The sequence below is a fragment of the Salvia splendens genome, chromosome 19, assembly GCF_004379255.2.
Source record: "Salvia splendens isolate huo1 chromosome 19, SspV2, whole genome shotgun sequence".
NCBI classification, from domain to species: Eukaryota; Viridiplantae; Streptophyta; class Magnoliopsida; order Lamiales; family Lamiaceae; genus Salvia; species Salvia splendens.
In genome coordinates, this window is record NC_056050.1 from 16,373,022 (window position 1) to 16,394,905 (window position 21,884).

A 21,884-nucleotide genomic window follows, 5' to 3' on the forward strand; every position below is an offset into this window, starting at 1 on the left:
GCTTTGACTACATCCGGCCTTTATTTCACATGGTGCATGGCCAAGGGCGTGAAAGTGCATCTGGGCTATTGGTTAGCCCAGGCCTGCCATCAGATGGCCGCAAATCCTTCCCGCCACATGTATACATGTCACCTTCTAGGTGCCTACCTCCAGCGAAACTCGATAATGAAGATTGCCAAATCTGCGCCCGAGGTAGTGATGTGTGAGCCTCCGGAGCTTTTCAGTGTGGATTACTTTTTCAACAAAGGCTTGTTATACATGCAGGGGAAAGATGTGTGCTTCTATGAGGTCGGCAGAGCGGAGCCCCCAGTTAAGCCAGTACACGATGTTGCCGAAGCGGTTACCAGTGTTGAGTACGAGGAGATGAAAACGAAGGTGAGTGTGATGCACAAGGAACTGGGTACAATTCAAAAGGAGATGGGTTTGATGCAAATGGAACTCAGTGACGTCCGAAAGGAGATGACCGAGATGAGGAAAGAACTCGGCGGAGTTAGGGAGGAGATGCAGGCCCTCAAGGGGCGCATTACTGTCTTGGTGGGAAAGTCATCTACACAGAACGATCGTATGGCGGAGGCCGTGAACTTGATTATGGTGATGACAAAATGGCTAAAGGAGAACTTTTCTGGGACCCAGATGAAATTGCCCGCTGGACCTAGCAGTGTGTCCAAGCCGCCAGGGGCCAGGAAGTTCCTCCATCCAGCTTCCCCCACCAGCGTCCAAGCCCTTGACAGCCTCGTCTGCATCGAAGCCCATGTCAGTAAAGAAGCCAGTGTCTACGAGAAGTGAGAAAGATGAGGATAAGCCGGAGTCGCCGGCGACGAAAAAAGCAAAAGTAACTCGACCCTTGACCAAATAACTTCACTCTCAGTTTTTTTCCCCTTATTTTCTTTCAGTTTTTAGATGTTTATGTGTTTGCTGTTTGTGTTCGTGCTTTTTATTCCAGCATGCCTTGTGATGTATATATTTGTCTGCGTTTTTATGTGTCTTTCTCCCACTTAGCCCGTTGCTCGGTCTAAGTGTGAGAAGTTTGAGTTTCTTTTGGGCATGTTCTGGTTTATAGCTGATGTATTTTCTCCCACTTAGCCCGTTGCTCAGTCTAAGTGTGAGAAGTTTGTTTTATTTATGCGTGTCTATGTGTTTCGTGGTTGTCTGTCTTGTACTCCCCTGTTTCTCCCCTTTACTAGGATAGCTTGGGGACAAGCTTGGGTGTGAAGTGGGAGGGGGAGGGAGTCGTACAGTTGTGTTTTAAGGTGAATAGGTATCTTTAGGTCTAGTTTTTTTTGTGTCGCATGAGCTAGTGAATATAATAAGGAAAGATTCCCTTAGTAAGAGCAATTGAAGATAGGATGCATGTCAACTTTGGGGCCTGTTTCCTTAATAAGCTGAAGTCAGTTTGAATGAAGTAAGGACGATAGAGGATGCCTTAGATAACCTAGTTGTGAAGCCCCTCTATAAGAGTGAGTTATAAGCCGAAACTTTGTAAGCTAACTTGTATAAAAAAGGGGCCGCCACTTGATGCTTAGGGAGTAGAGTCAGAAGGAAGGAAAATGGGTAAAAATAATAAAAACAAAGAAAATGGGTTCAAGAGGTATAAGTTGGACGAAGTCCAGGAAAGGAGGTATAAGCTGGACAAAGTCCAGGAAAGGAGGTATAAGCTGGACAAAGTCCACGGGAGGAATAAAATAAAATAAAATAAATAAAATAAATAAAAAAAAACTTCGGAGGTATAAGCTGGACGAAGTCCAAGAAAATATGGTAGCAAAAGAAAAATTCCTAAGGGCAGGAAGCAATAGTAACCTGACCCAGGAAGTGAAAAGGAGGATTATAGGAAGGAGAAACTCTCATAACCCGACGCATCAGTGGTATAACTTTGACTTAAGAGTGAATCGATCCTAACATCCCTGGTGAGGAATGAGAGGTCGAACGAATCCAACAATTGGGGAGTCAAAGGGCTATCTTGACGAACTGACAAACCGATGAGGCAGAAGAACGAAAGGGGAGGATTTGGAGACTGTAGACAAATCGAATAGACCTTAAGCTTGTGGGGACGGCTGCCCAAAAGTTGAAGCTAGTTTATGCCTTTGTGTTTTCTTCGTGTTTTTCTTTAAGTGTTTATTTTCACTTTGTTAGTCTGTTAGTGTGTCTAGATCTAGGAGTTTGTGTTTCATTTGTGTTCGTAAAGTCGGTCATAGGATAATCATGCATTAAAATTTGCCTTATTTCGTTTTCTTGTCTTTATACTTGAGGACAAGTATGGTTTAAGTGTGAGCAGTTTGATAAGGCTAATTTCATGCATTGATTAAGGGGTTAAATTCGTGTATTTACGGGGTCTAACACATCTTTTAAGCCAGGTGTGTAGAGAGTTTCGCCAGGCCTAGAAAGAAGGAGGAAGATTTGCATGGTGATGGGAAATGGCGATAAAAGTGAGCATTATGGAGAAATTGACTAGACGGAGGAGATCACGGATGCTGAATGGCAGAATAGAGATTTCTGCGAAGGCTTCCAGAAGATCAACCCCGCACCTATATAAAGAGGAGAGCAAGGACTTTTAGAAGGATCATCTCTCGGCACTTCTAGCTCTCTTAGCTCACTCGCACACTCTACACACTTGTTTTATCGGGAACTTGAGGGGGTTTCGGGTTTCATTTTGCTGAAGTAGTTGGGTAACATCGTCCTCACGGAGGGCGAAGATACAATTATTTGCTTTCAATTTATTTTTGCAGTCGTGAATTTCACCGAGCTTCGCCGTTTGAAGCTCGGCTTTGTTTTCTGTTGGATTCTCGTTATCTATGCATTTTCTGTTTCCAAATTACTTTGTTGTGTTGCTTTCGATTATGGATGCGATTGGTTTTAAATTTGACGTAGTTACTGGAGTGGATGTTTGATTTTGCGTTGGATTACTGAGTTTGAGTGGAATTGTTGGAAGCTTGTGTCGATCGTAGCAGATCTGTTGAATCGAAAGTTATGGAGTTGATTTTATGGGTTGTTGGGTTCGGAATGCTTGGATCCGGAGTGGATTAAGCATCCGACATCTGGATCAGAACAGAGTTAGTTGTGGCCGATGCCTGAGTTTCGTGTTTTCGTTTCATTCCGTCTCGCTTATGTAGATCTGTCTTATTTTCGGCTAATTGCAAGTTTCCGACGTCCGAACTTTTACATTTTGCTTGAATATGGATTTATGCTCTGTTTTCTTCATGTTCGCGTTTGATTCAGGTGATAAGATGCTCGCCGTTGTTAGTTAAAGTTGTAGTTTGTTATTTGCAGCTTTTATTCCGTACTTGCTATTTCTGGAACATGGTCCCACTGTTTACTTGCTTTCTGTCTAGCTAAATTAGGAAGTTGTTCGGCCAGTCTAGGAAGTTAGTTTAATATCTTGTAGTTATGAGGATGTTCGATGTTAGCATGATGTTTTCGGTTTCCTAGGTCTAGAGTCATATTTTGTTCCTGAGTCTAGTAATAGTTACACCTCAACCCAAATTGCGTGGCAGCAGCCATACACCTTTCCAGAGTCTTCTAAATTCTTTCTTACGCGTCCATCTTCGTGGGATCGATCCCTGCTTCCCTGTGCTAATTCATAGTATAGCGGGTTGAGGGTTTTGAATGCGGAATCTGTGTGTCCAACGACTGAGACTTATGAGATCCTCAAAGTTCCTAGACCTTGTGATCTAGGGGATTCTCGGGTTTGAGAAGCTCGACCTAGCATTAAAGCACACATGGGTCTCCAGAGCACTTTCAAACACCTCTTTGGAATTCGTAAGTGACACACACATGAAGCGGCCCCACTTCTCACTTATATAGGTGATTTTTTTCCATGAGTATCCTATCATACTACATCTCCTTGAGATTTCAAGAATCATTAAAAGTCAAAGAGTTAACCTGTTACCACGTACAGGTTACAACATTCAGTGCTTTCGAAGAGAATGAGCGAAGATTATAATCTTCCAAGTGTTATAGCTAGATTCATATAACTTCGTTTTCCCATTGAACTAAGCCTATGGGATCTCCAATTGTATGGTTGGGTTACCACTATAATCATCTTTTTAAGATGTGGTTTTCAGTCCCATTCCTTTTTACAATTTATGCATTTGATCACGGTTTAAACCTTTCGTTAACGGATCCGCTAAGTTATCCACTGACTTAACGTAGTCAACTGAGATAATGCCACTTGTGATCAACTGCCTTACGGTATTATGTCACCGACAAATATGTCGAAACTTACCATTATAAAAGCCACTTTGTGCTCTACCTATAGCTGCTTTGCTATCACAGTGTATCAATAATGCGGGCACTAGCTTCTTCCAACATGGAATACATTCTAGGATATTTCTGAGCCACTTGGCTTCTTCCCCTGCTTTATCCAATGCGTTAAACTCAGATTCCATAGTGGAACGAGCAATACACGTCTATTTCGTTGATTTCCACGAGACAACACCACCCCCCATAGTGAACACATACCCACTTGTCGAAATTGAGTATTTTAAATCAGAGATCCAATTTGCATCACAGTACCCTTCAAGTACTTGGGGATATCTTGTGTAATGCAACCCAAAGTTAATAGTATACTTCAAGTATCTCAAAACTCTACGCAGAGCTTTCCAATGTTCCTTGCTTGGGTTGCTCGTAAATCGGCTCAACTTGTTTACAGGACAAGCAAGATCAGGTCGAGTTCAGTTTGTGATAAACATCAAACTTCCTATGACCTATGCATACTCTTCTTGAGCAACAGAATAACCCATATTCTTGCTAAGATGGACATTGAGCTCCAAAGGAGTCTTTGCTGGCTTACAACCAAACGAGTTGAATTTCTTAAGCATTTTGTCAACATAATGAGATTGTGTTAAGACAATTTCCTGGGGATTCCTTTCAATCTTGATTACGAGAATCACATCAGCTAGACCCATGTCTTTCATGTCAAAGTTCCTTTTCAACATTGATTTTGTCTCGTTGATAATTCTGCTATTGCTGCCCATAATCAACATATCGTCTACATAAAGACACACAATAACAAATCCATTATCTGTGTTCTTAATGTAAACACACTTGTCACACTCATTGATAGTGAATCCATTTGTGGACATCACGTTGTCAAATTTCAAATGCCATTGTAACGGTGCTTGCTTCAATCCATATAATGACTTTACCAGTTTGCATACTGTACGCTCTTGCCCAGGCACAACAAACCCTTCGGGTTGTTCCATATATATTTCTTCTTCCAGATCACTATTCAGAAACTCAGATTTCACATCCATTTGGTGAATCTCAAGATTGTGCAAAGCAGCAATCGCAAGAAGCACCCGAATGGAAGTGATTCTCGTAACAGGTGAATAGGTATAAAAAAAGTCATACCCTTCTTTCTGCTTAAAGTCTTGTACAACTAGGAGAGCTTTGTACTTATCTATAGTACCATCGGGCTTAGATTTCCTTTTCATAATCCACTTGCACCCTAAAGCCTTACAGCCTTCAGGCAAGTCTACTAACACCCAAGTGTTATTTCTCATGATGGATTCAATTTCACTGTTGATAGCTTCTTGCCACCACGCTGCGTCTGGGCCAGACAAAGCTTCCGCCAATGACTTTGGTTCACCATCCAACATGAAAGTTATGAAGTCTGGACCAAAAGTCTTAGCAACTCTAACTCTTTTACCACGTCGTGGTTCTTCATTCTCAGGACTTGACCTCGTTTCTTTTGGAGAATTAGAACTAGTGGCTTCATCCACCATTCTATCACTAGAACGATCATCTTGCTTCTTGCAAGGAAACACATTCTCAAAGAATACAACATTCCTAGATTCAATTATCGTTCCTTCATCTACACCAGGTATAGCTGACTTATGAACTAAAAAACGACAGGCGTTGTTGTTAAGTGCATATCCAACAAAGATACAATCCACTGTTTTAGGACCAATTGTAACTAGTTTTGGAGGCGGCACTAGTACCTTCGCTAAAGACCCCCACAATTTAAGGTATGTATATGAAGGTTTCTTTCATTTCCACAACTCATAAGGAGTCACATCCCTTTCTTTGAGTGGAATTTTGTTCAGGATATGATTCGCTGTTAACACAGCCTCCCCCCCACATGTTCTGGGATAAACCAGAATAAATCAACAGAGCATTCATCATCTCTTTAAGTGTTCAATTTTTTCGTTCAGCAACTCCATTTGAGTGGGGAGAATATGAAGCCGTTGTTTGGTGAATTATACCACTTGCATGACATAACCCTGCAAACGGGGCTACATACTCACCACCTCTATCACTTCGAACACACTTAATTCGACAATTAAGTTGATTTTCGGCTTCATTTTTGAAGTCTTTAAACGCTTCAATTGCTTCATCTTTACTTCTTAATAAGTAAAGGTAACAATACCTTGTGCAATCATCTATAAATGTGATGAAGTACTTTTTACCACCTCTAGTTTGCACAAATTTTAAATCACATACGTCTGTATGGATTAACTCTAGAGGTTTTGTGCTCCGTTCTACCGAGCGAAACGGTAGCTTGATCATTTTTGCTTCAACACAGACTTCACATTTCTTTTGTGAGTTAAACTCGTGAACTTTTAGTAAATCAAGATTCACTAATCTTATTATAGCATTTAGATTTACATGTCCTAATCTACAATGCCATAAATCGGAGCACTCAAGCAAGTAAGAAGAAGAAGCATTCTTATTATCATTCACTTGATTCGGTACACGGCCCTTGGCCATTACATTGAGTTTGAACAAACCATTGGAAAGATAACCTTTTCCAAGGAAAGTACCAAACTTAGATAAAACAAACTTGTCAGAATCAAACACTAGCTTAAAGCCATGACTAACAAGCAAACTAACAGAAACAAGATTTTTACGGATGTCTGGGACATGCAGCACATCCTTCAGCTTACGCTCATGACCAGATGTCATTAAAAGCTTCACTTCACCCATGCCAACAACTTCGGACGAGTCTTGGTTGCCCATGTGGAGATTCTTCTATTCGACTTGCTTGTAGGTCGAAAATTGGCTACGATCGGAGCACGCATGCACAGTAGCTCCGGTGTCAACAAACCAAGCCTTCGGATTATCAATGTGGTTCACTTCAGAAACCACAGCAGCCAGATCATCATCGTTGAAATCTCTCTCAACCATTTGAGCACTCTTCTTGAATTTCATCTTCTTAGGCTTTCGGCAGTCCTTCGCCATGTGGCCCGGCTTATCACTGTTGAAGCAGTTGCCTTCAAACTTTCGGCCAACAGTTACCTTCCATTTGCCCTTATCTTTTGCGCTTAGGCGGGGACGTTTAGAGGATTGTCCCTTCTCCATCTGATTTTCCTTGGCGACTTCTGGCCCTCTCGACTTCTAATGGTACCGCCTGTTGTCCTCTTCAATACGAAGACGGACTATTAGGTCTTCTGTCGTCATCTCCTTTCTCTTGTGCTTCAGATAGTTCTTGAAATCCATCCAGCACGGAGGAAGGTTCTCGATCATTGAAGAAACAATGACATGGTCTGGTAGGGCCATCCCTTCAGCGTGGACATCGTGGACTATGATTTGTAACTCTTCAGCTTGCGCCACCACTGAACGAGAGTCCACCATCTCGTAGTCCAAAAACTTTGCGACTACATATTTCTTTGTACCGGTGTCCTCGACGCGATACTTCTTGTCAAGAGCCTCCCACAACACTTTGGAGATTTTAGCTCCGGCAAAGATAGAATAGAGACTATCCTCTAAGTCGTTCAAGATATAATTCTTGCACAAGAAATCTCCTTGATGCAATACATCATAGGCAGGTGGAACATTAAAGTCCGTCTCTTCCTCAGGTACAGTTGGAGCATCCTCCTTGAGGAAATTGGCAACACCCAACGTAGTTAGGTAGAACAACATCTTTTGTTGCCGACATTTGAATTCTGAGCCCTTAAATTTTTCAGGCTTCTCAGCTTGAGCCATGACCCTTGAGGTCGAAACAGGTGCTAACATTGAGGTGTTAGCGACAGCAGAAGACGATCCAAAGGTGTTGCTTCTGTTCCCTCCAGCTTCGGGTCGACATGATTTCAGCAATAGTACAATATTTCATCTTGCGATTGTTGGAAACATTGCAGCCTTTACACGGACAACCCTTGCTATTATAAAAGAACAAAACTGGAAGGTAAATGTAACAATGTGGATGTGACTCCCTATGAGTTGTGGAAAGGCAAGAAACCTTCGTATTCATACCTCAAAGTGTTGGGGTGCTTAGTGAAGGTAGAAGTGCCTCCTCTGAAACAAGTTGCAATACGCCCTAAAACAGTCGATTGCATCTTTATTGGCCATGCACTTAATAGCAGTGCATATCGTTTCTTTGTCCACAGGTCAGATGTGCCTGGCATGGCTGAAGGAACAACAATTGAGTCCAGAAATGTTATATTCTTTGAGAATGTGTACCCTTGCAAGAAGCAGAAGGATTGTTCTAGTTAAAGAATGATGGATGAATCCACTAGTTCTAATCCTCCAAAAAGGACGAGGTCAAGTCCTGAGGATATAGAACCAAGACGTGGTAAAAGAGTTAAAATTGCTAAGACTTTTGGTCCATACTTCATAACTTTCATGTTGGTGAAGGGGGTTGGCAGCGGAAGCGTGCATGAATTTACCGATCATATGAATTTGATCTATTTAGCAGATTATTTAGACAAATTCTATTCGCGTAATTGTCACATGTATCATGCTCATAACTTGAATTAAAAACATGTTTTAGCACATAAAATCCCTAAAACATGCTTACTACGGAATTAGCCAATTTACCTCGTAGATTCAATTAAGAATCGATGATGGCTTGCTCCGTCTCCACGTGAAGATCTTCAATACAAGACCTCGGATCTTATGACTGGTGTCCCGTACTATACGATCGATGATGGCTTGCTCCATCTCCACGTGAAGATCTTCAATACAAGACCTCAGATCTTCTGACTGGTGTCCCGGACTATACGCTGATATTTGTGTGGGCAAATCTCACCAACGTACTAGGACTCGAATAATGGAAGACAGAAACTGCTCACAGAAGAAGCACAAATTTCGAGCTCTCTCTTTCTAGAGGGGGACGAAAATTTTGTGTATTCAAAAAAATGATTTATGTCTCCTTTATTCTCCTATTTATATTAAGTCACACATTGGGCCTAGTCAGGGATCTAAGGAAGAATTTGGAACAGGCCTCACCCAATTAGCTTTTTACTAATTAAATTGAACCCATAATTTAATATAAGCTTATATTGAAATATTACGAGCAGCCACTACAGAAGTAATATTGCACTGCCTTCCAAATCTGAAATTACAAGTATTCCGGGTTTCCTTGAATTGAATTTGATTTATTTCACGCGCTTAAGATAGAAACATCCATTAATTAATTAATGTCTGGTATAGACTTAATTAATTAACGTATTTCGAATTCCAAGAGTGGACTTAGCAAGAAACTCTGATTTATTATTTATAGAGTAATTAAACTCCAACTAGCTAGGTTCCGAATAATAAAACCTTGTTTCGAGCTTCTCTTGTGGATGTTATCAAACGAGACTCTCCTCACGCACGTTTCAACATAATAGCAATCCTAGCACCTCTAGATAATGATCACCACTACCCAATATACATGGATCGTTGGGTTACGAAAAACCGCACATGTGGTAAGTCAAAGTAGTGGATACTCAATATCGTATGCTCAATGCTAACGTACATTGATTGAGAAATTAATTATCAAGACCTCATCTTTCAGTAGATAGCATAAAGACTCGTCTTGCTGTTAGATCCATTCAGTGCTATACCACATCAACGTCATCTTATTTCAATAAGGCTTAGAAATAATCAGACTGACATTGCAACCTTTCGCGATAGGTAGTCTAGGCCTATCTAGGTTGTGAAATTCTTATTTTTCTTTATTTAGAACTGACCGTGTTACCTTAAATTGGACGACGCCTACAACCGGTTTACTAAAACAAAGACTTAGACTTTGTTACGTTTGCTTATACATTTAAATATGCAATAAACAACCATTAAATGTAAAACATAACAACATTATGACAAAAATAATCTGTTGTATTTATTGGAAAATAACCATTAGAGTTTTACAGTATGCAATCACTCGAAAGGTGATTTCTAGTATACAAAACCCTAACAATCTCCCACTTATACTCAAAACAGCTTTCGAGTATACAAAATGGTAGTGCACACGTCTAAATTTCTCCCACTTATACTGAAAGCGAGTTGAGGTCTTGAATGAGTCGAACTCCCATCCTTTCAACGTGGCACTTGAACGGTTTCACCGCCAAAGCCTTTGTAAAAGGATCTGCCAGGTTGTTCTCTGACGCAATCTTGACCACTTTTATGTCTCCTCTCTGCACTATATCTCTAATGATATGATACTTTCGCTCTATGTGTTTGCTCGCTTTGTGAGCTCTTGGTTGCACCAGAATTGTCACAATAAATGGTGATGCTCTTGGGCAGATTCGAAACCACACCTAAATCCATAAGGAAGTTCTTGAACCATACAGCCTCTTTTGTAGCCTCCGAAGCGGCCACATACTCTGCTTCCATGGTCGAGTCCGCGATGCATTTCTACTTCACACTCTTCCAAATTACGGCTCCACCTCCTAAGGTGAACACATATCCTGAAGTAGATTTTCTCGAGTCCTGATTAGCTTGAAAGTCTGAGTCATTATATCCCAAAGGGCATAGCTCGACTGCATTGTAAACTAGAGCATAGTACTTAGTCCGTTTAAGGTACCTGAGTATGTTCTTTACGGCAGTCCAATGTCCTTGGCCCGGATTCGACTGATATCTTGTCACCATGCCAACAGCAAAGCAAATATCAGGTCTAGTACAAAGCATAGCATATATGAGACTTCCAACTGCCGAAGCATATGGAATCCTTCTCATTTCCTGTATCTCAGACGGTGTTTTAGGGCACATCTCTTGAGATAAATGGATGTCATGTCTAAAAGGTAAGAAACCTTTCTTGGCATCGTGCATGCTAAAACGACTAAGTACTGTTTCGATGTAAGATTCTTGAGATAAGTACAACATCTTCTTCTCTGGATTCCGAAGAACCTTGATCCCGAGGATGTGTCCTGCGTCTCCCATATCCTTCATCTCGAACTAGTTTGATAACCATGTTCGAACTGATGACAACATCTTTTTATTGTTTCCAATTAGAAGAATGTCATCTACATATAAAACTAAGACGCTACATTCCCCTTATCAACTTTCTTATACACGCAGCTTTCACTTGGGCACTTTTCGAATCCAAATTTGCAAACAGTTTGATCAAAACATTGGTTCCACGATCTATATGCTTGCTTGAGGCCATAAATGGCCTTCTTAAGCTTCCAAACCATGTGTTCTTTGCCCTTTATGGCATATCCTTCGGGTTGTTCCATGTAGATGGTCTCCTCAAGACTGCCATTTAGAAACGCAGTCTTAACGTCCATCTGCCATACATCCCAATCCATATAAGCTGCAATAGACAACAGTATCCGGATCGATTTGAGCATGGCCACTGGGGAGAAGGTCTCATCATAATCGATGCCTTTCTTTTGGGTATACCCCTTGGCCACTAGTCTTGCTTTGAAGACTTTAACTCGTCCATCGAGTCCACGTTTACGTTTATATATCCACTTGCTCCCAATGGCAGTACAGCCTTCGGGTAGGACGGACAAATCGTAGACGTCTTTGTCTATCATAGATTGTAGTTCTGAATCCATTGCTTTCACCCATTCGCAATGATCGACATCTGCCACCGCTTCCGCAAAGTTCCAGGGATCTAATACATTGTTGTGCGATGAGTGATCCATAGATTCCCCCAAACCAATGTATCTGTCGGGCTCATGTGAGACCCTCCCACTGCGGCGCGGCACTACAATATTTTGAGTAGAAGTTGAAGTTTCGGGAATTGTTTGTACACTTGGTACTTGTTCTTGGTTAATGGAACTTGTGACAGAAGTTAGCTCATCAAGAGCCACTTCACTGCTGGGTTTATGATTCATTACATAGTCTTCCTCTAAGAATGTCGCGTGAGTGCTCACAATGACTTTCTTATCTCGGAGACTAAAGAATTCATAACCTTTCGTCCCTTTGGGGTATCCTATAAACAAACATACCTCCGTCATAGATCCTAGCTTAGTTGGATCCTTTTCCAATACATGAGTCGGGCAACCCCAAACCTTGAGATGTGCTAGATTGGGCTTACGCCCAGTCCACAACTCATATGGAGTTTTAAGTATGGAATTTGATGGTAAATTGTCAAAAATGTGACTTGCAGAAAGTAAGGCATGTCCTCAAAACGAAATAGACAGACGTGCATAACTCATCATCGATCGAACCATATTTAACAAGGTCTTGTTCCTTCTTTCAGCCACGCCGTTCTGCTGGGGCGTGCCCGGCACAGTCAGTTGGGATGCAATACCCGACTCCAATAAGTAGTCCAAAAATTCGGCACTGAGGTATTCGCTTCCACGATCAGATCGTAGGCTTTTGATATTCTTTCCATGATACTTCTCCACAAGAGTCTTAAAGTCTTTAAACTTGTCAAAAGACTCTGACTTGTGACGCATCAAATAGACATATCCAATTTTCGAGAAGTCATCAATAAATGTGATGAAGTATCGAAAACCACCTCTTGCCTCCGTTGACATTGGTCCACATACATCGAAATGAACGAGCTCAAGTACTTCCTTGGCCCTATTGCCCTTAGCCTTAAAAGGCCTCTTGGTCATCTTGCCTTCTAAGCATGACTCACGCTTATGAAAAGGTTCCTCCTCTAGACCTTTAATAAGATATTGTTGAACAAGAGAATGGATCCTCCTTTCATTTGCATGACCAAGTCTAAGGTGCCATAAATACGTTTCGTTCATTGAACTTGAAGGTTCCTTTCGTTTCTTTGAAATTTTCGATGTTGTATTGAGTTCTGATTTGCGATTATTAAATTGTGTAGAAGTGATTGTGTACAGATTGTTTTCCATGATACCACGACAGATATAAGAACCATCTTTCTTAATAACGCAGTTGTCATTAAAAGAAATCGAATATCCATCATAAACCAATTTAGAAACTGAAATTAAATTTCTTCTAAAAGAAGGTATCAACAAAACATTCTTCAAAATAAAAAATCTATCACTAGTAAAACGCAAATAAATGTCTCCCACTGCAACGGCTGCCACTTTGGTAGCGTCGCCCAGCAGGACTTCGATCTCACGATCATGTAGCCGTCTTGTCGCCAAGTGCAAATTGATGTCGAAGTCAAACAAGACTCGACAACTAGAGCCTGGTGCATACATGTAGCCTTGCCCCGTTTAGGACAGTCTGGCTTCCAATGCCCTTTCTCTCCACACTTGAAACACTTCCCCGTGGGCTTCTTGTTAGCCCTCTTCTTCTTCTTTCCCTTAGCTATCTTGGTCGGTCCTGAGTTCGGTTCCTGCCTTTTTCCTTTGCTAGGCTTTATGCCAGAGGAACGAGGCGCCGAAATCATCATGGCCGCCTTAGCCTGGACCATAAGGTCCTCTGCCGACTGAAGTTCAGTCAACAGCTCTGCCAAGGTGTAATTCCTTTTGTTCATCTCGAAGTTGAGCTTGAACTGTTGGAAGCTAGGGGGAAGACTTTGAAGGATGATAGTCACCTGGGACTCGGGATCGATTATCCCTCCCAAGACCTCAATTTGGTTGAGGTGGCCCATCATCTCGAGGACGTGGTACCTCACAGACGAGCCTTCCTTCATTGTCTTCGACATGATACTCCGAAAGACTTGAGACTTAGCCGTTCGATTCTGAGTACCAAAAAGATTTTTGAGATTCTGCATAATCTCGGAGACTGTTTCCATGGCTGAATGCTGATGCTTGAGTACCGAAGACATAGAAGCCAACATGTAGCACTTAGCCATCTCATTCGCCTTATGCCACCGTCAGTGTGCATCTCTGACTCCTGCCGCAGCGTTAGCCGGCGGCACTGGAGGTCGCGGGGTGGTGAGCACAAAGATGTACTCATCTGCTGTGAGAACGATGTCCAAATTTTGTTTCCATTCTATGTAATTTTGGCTCTCGAGTTTGTTTTCTTTGAGAATTGCAGAAAGAGGATTGAACGACATATTGACGATTTGATTTGCACTGCAAAACAGAGTATTTTACTATTGTCATAAACTTATGTAAGAAGCTTGATTAGATTAACCATAAAACTTTTCAAAATCTTACAACTGTAAAATTAAAATTTTGTACCCTCCAGAGGAAGTCAATACGCATCAAAATCTTACAATTTTACTGGTCACAACACCGACGAATAGTCCAGAGACCACAGAGTGGCATGGCCGCCAAATGTTGCCTAAGCAACAAGACCATCTCTTTAGCATTACAGAGTCTCGTTTCTACAACACACTCCCATAACAATGCTTATGTGCTGCTAACAAGAACAAGCTATCTCATAAATTCTGTGTGAACTTCTGAATCTCGTAGTTTCTTATGATTATTGTCCCCACAGAGCAGGTGGCGATAATATTGGAAACCACATTCTAGTTCATACTATTTATATTTAAGAAGTCCGCCCTCATGAACTTGCTATTTTCTTATGATTATTGTCCCCACAGAGCAGGTGGCGATATTATTAGAAAAAGGCTTCATAAATTGCAGACCAATTGATGGAGACCATATACAAACGTTGAGTTCGTAATTATAGCTTAGATATTTTGGGTTATGGTTTTACTTTAATTATCCTTAGCCTTGAGGTAGTTTAAGGCTTAATTAAATTCTGTTGGTATTTAATCTACTGGATAATTAAATCTTTAGATTAATGTTGTTATCTTCCTTTAGGAAATTGTTGATCTAGAATTTAATTCTTATTCATGTCTACTATAAGATTTGTCTAAAATAAATAAATTATTTAATTCTTAATAAGACACGAAAAATTAAATTGAAACATGTTCAAGATTAGGAAGAGATATTTCATTATTTAATGCATTCATACATATCTATCCTTTTTAGGATCTTAGATATATAAATATTAGGAAACTATTAAATTATTCTTATCCATATCATCTAGGAATCAAAATAATATTATTTATATCCATAGATATAGAAAATAATAAAAATATTCCTTAAATCTAGATAAATATTAGGAAACTATTAAATTAGTCTCATCTATATCATCTAAAAATAAAATAATATTATTTATTTCCATAGGTATAGATAATAATAAAAATATTCCTCAAATCTAGACAAATCTTCCAAAAAGATTTTATTTCCATTAAATAATAATATTTTAATGATATCTTTTAATAAAATAATTAAATAATCATTAAAATAATCCTTCATCGTTATCTCATCGTACGAGGTTCGAACGAACGATGAACGACGAAGATCCGACGAATTCGTCGTCGGATCACGACGCATGAAGCGTCTCGGCCAGCAGCGCACGAGTGCGCATATGCTCTCGGCCGCCTGGCTAGACCGTCGGCTCGTCGGTGTCTCGGCAGCTCTCAGCCAACGAGACGCGCACAGGCGCCTCAGCTCTCGGCAAAGATAGAATAGAGACTATCCTCTAAGCCGTTCAAGATATAATTCTTGCACAAGAAATCTCCTTGATGCCATACATCATAGGCAGCTCGAACATTAAAGTTCGTCTCTTCCTCAGGTACAGTTGGAGCATCCTCCTTGAGGAAGTTGGCAACACCCAATGTAGTTAGGTAGAACAACATCTTTTGTTGCCAACGTTTGAATTCTGAGCCCTTAAATTTTTCAGGCTTCTCAGCTTGAGCCGTGACCCTTGAGGTCGAAACAGGTGCTAACGTTGAGGTGTTAGCGGCAGCAGAAGACGATCCAAATGTGTTGTTTATGTTCCCTCCAGCTTCGGTCGACATGATTTCAGCAAGAGTACAATATTTCGTCTTGTGATTGTTGGAAACATTGCAGCCTTTACACGGACAACCCTTGCTATTACAAAAGAACAAAACTGGAAGGTAAATGTAACAATGTGGATGTGACTCCTTATGAGTTGTGGAAAGGCAAGAAACCTTCGTATTCATACCTCAAAGTGTGGGGGTGCTTAGCGAAGGTAGAAGTGCCTCCTCAGAAACAAGTTGCAATACGCCCTAAAATAGTCGATTGCATCTTTATTGGCCATGCACTTAATAGCAAGTGCATATCGTTTCCTAGTCCATAGGTCAGATGTGCCTGGCATGGCTGAAGGAACAACAATTGAGTCAAGAAATGTTATATTCTTTGAGAATGTGTACCCTTGCAAGAAGCAGAAGGATCGTTCTAGTTAAAGAATGATGGATGAATCCACTAGTTCTAATCCTCCAAAAAGGATGAGGTCAAGTCCTGAGGATATAGAACCAAGACGTGGTAAAAGAGTTAAAATTGCTAAGACTTTTGGTCCATACTTCATAACTTTCATGTTGGTGAAGGGGGTTGGCAGCGGAAGCGTGCATGAATTTACCGATCATATGAATTTGATCTATTTAGCAGATTATTTAGACAAATTCTATTCGCGTAATTGTCACATGTATCATGCTCATAACTTGAATTAAAAACATGCTTTAGCACATAAAATCCCTAAAACATGCTTACTACGGAATTAGCCAATTTACCTCATAGATTAAATTAAGAATCGATGATGGCTTGCTCTGTCTCCACGTGAAGATCTTCAATACAAGACCTCGGATCTTCTGACTGGTGTCCCGGACTATACGCTGATATTTGTGTGGGCAAATCTCACCAACGTACTAGGACTCGATTAATGGAAGACAGAAACTGCTCACGGAGGAAGCACAAATTTCGAGCTCTCTCTTTCTAGAGGGGGACGAAAATTTTGTGTATTCAAAAAAATGATTTATGTCACCTTTATTCTCCTATTTATATTAAGTCACACATTGGGCCCAGTCAGGTATCTAAGGAAGAATTTGGAACAGGCCTCACCCAATTAGCTTTTTACTAATTAAATTGAACCCACAATTTAATATAAGCTTATATTGGAATATTACGAGCAGCCACTACAGAAGTAATATTGCACTGCCTTCCAAATCCGAAATTACAAGTATTCCGGGTTTCCTTTAATTGCATTTGATTTATTTCCCGCGCTTAAGATAGAAACATCCATTAATTAATTAATGTGTGTTATAGACTTAATTAATTAACATATTTCGAATTCCAAGAGTGGACTTAGAAAGAAACTCTTATTTATTATTCATAGAGTAATTAAACTCCAACTAGCTAGGTTCCGAATAATAAAACCTTGTTTCGAGCTCCTCTTGTGGATGTTATCAAACGAGACTCTCCTCGCGCACGTTTCAACATAATAGCAATCCTAGCACCTCTAGATAATGATCACCACTACCCAATATACTTGGATCGTTGGGTTACGAAAAACCCGCACCTGTGGTAAGTCAAAGTAGTGGATACTCAATATCGTATGCTCAATGCTAACGTACATTGATTAAGAAATTAATTATCAAGACCTCGTCTTTCAGTAGATAACATAAAGACTCGTCTTGCTGTTAGATCCATTCAGTGCTATACCACACCAACGTCATCTTATTTCAATAAGGCTTAGAAATAATCGGACTGACATTGCAACCTTTCGCGATAGGTAGTCTAGGCCTATCTAGGTTGTGAAATTCTTATTTTTCTTTGTTTAGAACTGACCGTGTTACCTTAAATTGGACGACGCCCACAACCTGTCTACTAAAACAATGACTTGGACTTTGTTACGTTTGCTTATACATTTAAATATGCAATAAACAACCATTAAATGTAAAACATAACAACATTATGACAAAAATAATCTGTTTTATTTATTGGAAAATAACCATTAGAGTTTTACAGTATGCAATCACTCGAAAGGTGATTTCTAGTATACAAAACCCTAACAGTTGGATGGTGAACCAAAGTCATTGGCGGAAGCTTTGTCTGGCGCAGACGCAGCGTGGTGGCAAGAAGCTATCGACAGTGAAATTGAATCCATCATGAGAAATAACACTTGGGTGTTATTAGATTTCCCTGAAGGCTGTAAGGCTTTAGGGTGCAAGTGGATTCTGAAAAGGAAATATAAGCCCGATGGTACTATAGATAAGTACAAAGCTCGCCTAGTTGTACAAGGCTTTAAGCAGAAAGAAGGGTATGACTTTTTTGATACCTATTCACCTGTTACGAGAATCACTTCCATTCGGGTGCTTCTTGCGATTGTTTGCTTTGTACAATCTTGAGATTCACCAAATGGATGTGAAAACTGCGTTTCTGAATGGTGATCTGGAAGAAGAAATATATATGGAACAACCTGAAGGGTTTGTTGTGCCTGGACAAGAGCGTAAAGTATGCAAACTGGTAAAGTCATTATATGGGTTGAAGCAAGCACCGTTACAATGGCATTTGAAATTTGAAAACGTGATGTTGGCAAATTGATTCACTATTAATGAATGTGATAAGTGTGTTTACATTAAGAACACAGATAACGGGTTTGTTATTGTGTATCTGTATGTTGATGATATGTTGATATTGGGCAGCAATAGTGTCATTATTAACGAGACAAAAAATATGTTGAAAAGAAACTTCGATATGAAAGATATGGGTCTAGCTGATGTGATTCTCGGCATCAAAATATTGAGGGCTAATGAGGGAATTGCCTTAACGCAATCTCATTATGTTGAGAAAATACTTAAGAAATTCAACTTGTTTGATTGTAAGCCAGCAAAGACTCCTTTGGAGCTCAATGTCCATCTGAGCAAGAATATGGGTGATTCTGTTGCTCAAGAAGAGTATGCAAAGGTCATTGGAAGTTTGATGTTTATCACAAACTGTACTCGACCTGATCTTGCTTGTCCTGTAAACAAGTTGAGCCGATTTACGAGCAACCCAAGCAAGGAACATTGGAAAGCTCTGCGTAGAGTTTTGAGATACTTGAAGTATACTATTAACTTTGGGTTGCATTACACAAGATATCTCCAAGTACTTGAAGGGTACTGTGATGCAAATTGGATCTCTGATTTAAAAGACTCAATTTCGACAAGTGGGTATGTGTTCACTATGGGGGGTGGTGTTGTCTTGTGGAAATCAACGAAATAGACGTGTATTGCTCGTTCCACTATGGAATCTGAGTTTAACGCATTGGATAAAGCAGGGGAAGAAGCCAAGTGGCTCAGAAATATCCTAGAATGTATTCCATGTTGGAAGAAGCTAGTGCCCGCATTATTGATACACTGTGATAGCAAAGCAGCTATAGGTAGAGCACAAAGTGGCTTTTATAATGGTAAGTTTCGACATATTTGTCGGTGACATAATACCGTAAGGCAGTTGATCACAAGTGGCATTATCTCAGTTGACTACGTTAAGTCAGTGGATAACTTAGCGGATCCGTTAACGAAAGGTTTAAACCGTGATCAAATGCATAAATTGTAAAAAGGAATGGGACTGAAAACCACATCTTAAAAAGATGATTATAGTGGTAACCCAACCATACAATTGGAGATCCCATGGGCTTAGTTCAATGGGAAAACGAAGTTATATGAATCTAGCTATAACACTTGGAAGATTATAATCTTCGCTCATTCTCTTGGAAAGCACTGAATGTTGTAACCTGTACGTGGTAAGAGGTTAACTCTTTGACTTTTAATGATTCTTGAAATCTCAAGGAGATGTAGTATGATAGGATACTCATGGAAAAAAATCACCTATATAAGTGAGAAGTGGGGCGGCTTCATGTGTGTGTCACTTACGAATTCCAAAGAGGTGTTTGAAAGTGCTCTGGAGACCCATGTGTGCTTTAATGCTAGGTCGAGCTTCTCAAACCCGAGAATCCCCTAGATCACAAGGTCTAGGAACTTTGAGGATCTCATAAGTCTCAGTCGTTGGACACACAGATTCCGCATTCAAAACCCTCAACCCGCTATACTATGGATAAGTACAAAGCTCTCCTAGTTGTACAAGGCTTTAAGCAGAAAGAAGGGTATGACTTTTTTTATACCTATTCACCTGTTACGAGAATCACTTCCATTCGGGTGCTTCTTGCGATTGCTGCTTTGCACAATCTTGAGATTCACCAAATGGATGTGAAAACTGAGTTTCTGAATAGTGATCTGGAAGAAGAAATATATATGGAACAACCCGAGGGGTTTGTTGTGCCTGGGCAAGAACGTACAGTATGCAAACTGGTAAAGTCATTATATGGGTTGAAGCAAGCACCGTTACAATGGCATTTGAAATTTGACAACATGATGTCCACAAATGGATTCACTATCAATGAGTGTGACAAGTGTGTTTACATTAAGAACACAGATAATGGATTTGTTATTGTGTGTCTTTATGTAGACGATATGTTGATTATGGGCAGCAATGCAGAATTATCAACGAGACAAAATCAATGTTGAATAGGAACTTTGACATGAAAGACATGGGTCTAGCTGATGTGATTCTCGTAATCAAGATTGAAAGGAATCCCCAGGAAATTGTCTTAACACAATCTCATTATGTTGACAAAATGCTTAAGAAATTCAACTCGTTTGGTTGTAAGCCAGCAAAGACTCCTTTGGAGCTCAATGTCCATCTTAGCAAGAATATGGGTTATTCTGTTGCTCAAGAAGAGTATGCAAAGGTCATAGGAAGTTTGATGTTTATCACAAACTGTACTCGACCTGATCTTGCTTGTCCTGTAAACAAGTTGAGCCGATTTACGAGCAACCCAAGCAAGGAACATTGGAAAGCTCTGCGTAGAGTTTTGAGATACTTGAAGTATACTATTAACTTTGGGTTGCATTACACAAGATATCCCTAAGTACTTGAAGGGTACTGTGATGCAAATTGGATCTCTAATTCAAAAGACTCGTTTTCGACAATTGGGTATGTGCTCACTGTGGGGGGCGGTGTTGTCTCGTGGAAATCAACGAAACAGACGTGTATTGCTCGTTCCACCATGGAATCTGAGTTTATCGCATTGGATAAAGCAGGGGAAGAAGCCGAGTGGCTCAGAAATTTCCAAGAATGTATTCCATGTTGGAAGAAGCCAGTGCCCGCAGTATTGATACACTGTGATAGCAAAGCAGCTATAGGAGAGCACAAAGTGGCTTTTATAATGGCAAGTCTCGACATATTCGTCGGTGATATAATACCGTAAGGCAGTTGATCAAAGTGGCATTATCTCAGTTGAATATGTAAAGTCAGTGGATAACTTAGCAGATCCGTTAACAAAAGGTTTAAACCGTGATCAAATGCATAAATTGCTAAAAGGAATGGGACTGAAAACCACATCTTAAAAGATGAGTATAGTGGTTACCCAACCATACAATTGGAGATCCCATGGGATTGGTTCAATGGGAAAACGAAGCTATACAAATCTAGCTATAACACTCAGAAGATTTTAATCTTCTCCCATTCTTTAGAAATCATTGAGTGTTGTAACCTGCACATGGTAAGAGGTTAAGTCTTTTGACTTTTAATGATTCTTGAAATCTCAAGGAGATGTAGTATGGCATGATACTCATGAAAGAATCACTTATGTAAGTGAGAAGTGAGGCCGCTTCGTGTGTGTGAGTCACTTATGAATTCCAAAGAGGTGTTCCACGGCCGAAACGGACACAAACGTGAGAACTGATGGAGTTGAGATAATATTGTGTTGATGCTATTGACTAGGCATACACCAAGGAGGAATAGTTCAAGGCATCACGTCTACTAGCCCGCCGGTATGTCCGATAGTGTTGACTATGGAAGGTTCAAAATCACAAGTTACCTCTCCAAATGTAGTATCGTTTCTCGAGAACTGAGCAAAAGAGTCTACATGCATGCATACACGTCTTGTGTTGGTTTGAGCTTGCAGTGCTCTAACCATTGTGGGGGATTGTGGAAAAAAACATGTGAGAAATTTGAGACCCTCTAATTTCTCACATGTTTTTTCCACAATATGTAATACCACAACAAAGCTTT